Source organism: Quercus robur, chromosome 2 (assembly GCF_932294415.1).
Source record: "Quercus robur chromosome 2, dhQueRobu3.1, whole genome shotgun sequence".
Classification (NCBI taxonomy): Eukaryota; Viridiplantae; Streptophyta; class Magnoliopsida; order Fagales; family Fagaceae; genus Quercus; species Quercus robur.
In genome coordinates, this window is record NC_065535.1 from 26,626,063 (window position 1) to 26,630,643 (window position 4,581).

The 4,581-nt window shown below is 31.6% G+C and overlaps 1 pseudogene; it reads right to left on the reverse strand.

Annotated features, from left to right (window-relative positions):
- LOC126713099 (UDP-glycosyltransferase 87A1-like) lies at positions 1–3,136 on the reverse strand (annotated as a pseudogene).
- Positions 3,137–4,581: the final 1,445 nt, after the last annotated feature.

The window sequence follows — 4,581 nt, forward strand, 5'->3', positions numbered from 1 at the left end:
TAGGACCAAAGCTATGTAATTTTCTAGTTATTATCAAAGAGATATACAATTTCAATTTCAAATCATCAATAACAATGATGTATTTTTCAATTCTCTTGGTTTTCTTCTTTTTCCAATCAAATAAATGAAGACTCCATTGTAAAACCCTTGACCTGAGAAGGAGAATAACAAAAGTAGGATCTCTCCATTGTCTCTTGAGCGGCAATAACATGACCCCACCCCATTCAGGTGGGCCAAGTGCTAAAACCCACAGTTCTTAGGTTTGGGCCGAAGTCACGGTCTCTCACAATTACACAAACTTGTCACACATATGTGTGGAACAAACACTACAACTCATAATAACCCATATATAAGCCAAATTCCAATCAATTTAAAAGGGACACATCACTAGCCAACAGTGTGCTTCCCAAGCATTAAAAACTCTCAGAAGTAGTAGCGGCAAGAACATCTCTCCTTTACTATCATGAACAAAAATGTCCACACCAAAATGATTATATCCTGTTGACAACAGTGCCTGTGTAATATGTAAGGTGTATGAACATTTTGGTAAAATAGGCCACATGAATGAAATGGTCTTGTAACGAGGAAAAGTTGGTGTAATCTCCTCATCGTCCATTGCATTTTGAAAGGTCCGTGATGAAGGCATTGATGTTCATTTCAGATGATCCCTTTTTTGCACTTGCTTGTTGACATATTTGTTGAAGTTCACTTGCTCTTGTCCTTGTTTCTTTCATTTCATTACTTTCTAAGTTCATGAATCTCTGCACCAGTTGTGCAATTTCCTTTCTTGTCACCAAACTTTCTCCTCTCACATCTTGCTTCACCCTCCATCCAATCTTCCAATCCTCCATAATGAGCTTACTATTTTGCATTTGATCCATGCCTATGGGGAAGGTAAGAAGAGGAACACCACAAAACACAGCTTCTTGAGTGGAACTCCAACCGCAATGAGTCCAAAAGCCCCCTATAGAAGAATGAGACAACACACTCAATTGATCACACCAAGGCACTACCAAACCCATATCACCACAAATCTCTTTCAACCTACAAGTCTCACCACGCGCCACCCACAAGAATCTAACCCCACTATCATGCAAACCAGCTGCAATGTCATCTATTTGGGCACTAGAAAATGAAAGAAAGCTTCCCATTGAAATGTATAGAACAGAACTTCTTGGTTGGCAATCTAGCCATTCTATATGGTTAAGGTTATTGTGGTTATTACTTTCTAAGTAATTTTTTCCAAGATTGAAGTAAGGAATGGTTGGGCCAATAGTATATATGGGCATTCGCAAATCTGCTTTTAGAGATTCAAGCTCGTAGGTGGAATTGAATAAGAGATATTGTGTTTTGGTCACCCAAGAAAAAGCTTCGAGGATCCTATGCAACATTTTTTGGTTCCTCAAAACAGTCCAAGGAAGATCTACTAGACTAGACGAATGGAAGAAATTCCAGGGATATAGTCTACACGCTCATTGCCATTTGCTGTAGAATGCATACAAAAAAAAAAAAAAAAAAAAAAAAAAAAAACAAAAAACAAATTGTATCAATAGAAATTAGCATTTAAAAAACTTACATTATCTTGGTACATAAATAAAGAAACCCTCTGTGATAGTTGAAGTATTTCTTTTTCTGCAAATTCAAAGTTTGTATACTTTGCTTGAATAGATTGAGTTAGCAAAGATAAAAAATAATTTATTAAAAAATAAAGTAATAATTTAACTCATCCTTGTTAAATAACTTTGACAAAGTTTTTATAATTCTTTATGTATTATGCCTTAACTTTTTAAAGACTTTTTCCCCTCTCTCCCCATGTATGTATTAAAATACTTAGTATTCTAAAAAAAAAAAAAAGATTGTAGTAATTACTATAGCATAAAGGTGACATGTGCTATCCTCTTGTAAGACACCTCAATTCATTTTGGTTTATTACCCAATAGGCTACTATTGTTGAATAAAATTAATTAAGAACATAAAAGACAACATCTAAAGAAGTGTAATAATGCTATTTTCAAATAAATATATGTTTTATACATAAATTGTTATTATTAGATACTCTCAAATATAATGAACTTGCTACACCATAGTCCACGTCGATACAAATAAATCATTTGACACAAAAATATGACATTAATTTAAAAAGTCACATTAATAAGTTAAGTTTTGTATTACCTAATAATTTGAAGTTTTGTATTAGAACAAAATTTATGTACTGTTCCTTAAGTTCTCTTTTTAAGATTCTGTCATGTAACTACTTAATTTAAAAAATACACTTCTATTTATGAGAAAAAAGTCACATGACAGAATTCTAAGAGAGGAAGTTAAGGAACAGCTAAGTCTTGCTCTTTATATTATCCATGTCTACTAGCTAAATAATAATTACTCTACTTAGTAGCATACTGTGCTAATAAAAAGAAGGGAAAAGTTAATTTTAGAAAAGTTTTTATGAAAAAAGAAATAAAACAATTAATGTTTTGACAAATTTTTTTTATTTTCTATAAAAGTAATATCAAAATTTCACTAAAATAATTTATTAACAATTACGCCTAGAGCATTTTTTAGTAAATCATTTTAAGAAATTTTTTATGAAAAAAAGAAAAAAATAATTAATTTTTTGACAATTTTTTTTATTTACCATAAAAATAATATTAAAACTCTCTTAAATTTGTTTATTGATAAAATTGTCAAGAAGAGATCAATTACCATGACCTTAAGAAAAGAAATAGAAAAGATATGTTTAATAATTAAAGACCTCACCTGACACGTCAAATGGAAAGTGACCATTCTGAGACAAAAGATTGAAATGGTGGAACACCGTGAACATCGACGCAGCCAGTAACAAAAGATTGAAAGTGACCATTCTTCGGTGACAACAAAGGTGACGATGATATCGATGCTGGTCGTTTCGTTTGTCTTTGAAGCTAATATCTTACAGAGGTTCATCATGGCGTTGATGTGGCTGCGACCTGGGTAAGGCATGGCCACCACGTGGTACAACGTGGATGCTTCTTCAGCTTTGACGGGATCCATCTCCGGATTCTGACGTTGTAGAAGTAGAAGGATATATCAGCTTATATTGAAGTGAAAGTGTGAAAGGTGATGATAGCCAGTGATTTAACAAAAGAGATTTGTAATTACAAATAGTATTCGGATGCCAACTTGGCGACTTTGTCACACATTTTAACACAATTTGTACACAAGATTCTTGTACCACGTTCACAACATTTTTCTAACAAATTATAGATGACACTAAGATTATTTTTTTAATCCAACAATAACAACCAGTAACAACTTACCATTAAAGATTTGTTATAAAAATATTGTAAAACATATCATTTCTCATTTGTAGACGTGTGATTGCAATATAAGTGATCTAATCACAGATTAACAAGTTTGCAAATTGTGTAGTGTCTCAAGTCAGCCTCCCTGGTCCCCTCTAGAATAATTGTTTGAAAATTACTTTAACTCATTGTGATTAGTGGACGTGGACTGTGGACCACATGGCCAATGTACTACGCCCATGAATTTTTTTAAAATAACTAGTTTGGGTAGCACGTGTAAATCACGTGCACAACATTTCACAATGCCTTTATTTTTTATTGTGGTTGGTTTTAATATGATATTTTATTATTTTATTTTAACTTACAAAAATTTCACCTAAATAATTGTAAAAATATTCTAATAAGCTCCTTACTGTTTTTATATATAGAAATTAACACAAACCATACAGAAATGCAGGGCTAAAAGGCATCCTGTGGGAGTAATGAGTAAATGATAGAAAGACCATGCCAATTGATTTGGCTATGAACTTAAAAAAAAAAAAAAAAATGCTAAAATGCAAAATTCACCCCTATGTTTAACCAAAATTAATTTTACTTTTGTTTATTCTAGTACTCTAGTTTTCAAGTTTATTCAATTAATACTTTTTCATCAATTTTTGTCATAGGTTGCTACCAATTAAAGTGTAAAAAAAATTAAAAAAAAAATTACCCAAAAACAGGCTGACTAACTACTTTTCAAGGACAAAAAAGTCATTACATTTAATACAAGTACTTGCACTTTTTATATATAGAAAAAGACAAAACAAACCCTCAAATGCATTCAGCCTACTTGTGTTTTAAGGGTAAAATGGTTATTGCAATCATTAAATAAACAATACACAAAAAGCAAGCAAGGTGCTTAACAAAGCGCTGTTCATAGGCATTCACACTTTTTATATAGACTAGTTAAGGCATCACGTGCAAGGCACGTGCTAGCCATGGAAAAAAAAAAAAAGTAATGATTAGGATCTATTCTAAAAAGTTAATCTCATTCGTATAAGACCGTGACGGATCCCAGTTCAATATTTTATTATTTTATTTTGACCTATAACTTACACCTCATTAGTTGTGAATATATTGTAATAACAACAATATGTTACAACATTTTTAGTTGTGCTAGATCTCGGTATGATATTTTATTATTTTATTTTAATTTATTTTGACCCATAAGGAATTGACATATGCATCACAACATTTTCACAACATCTCTATGCATACATTGTACTTAATTACAATGTAAATTTATATTGTAGACACAAAA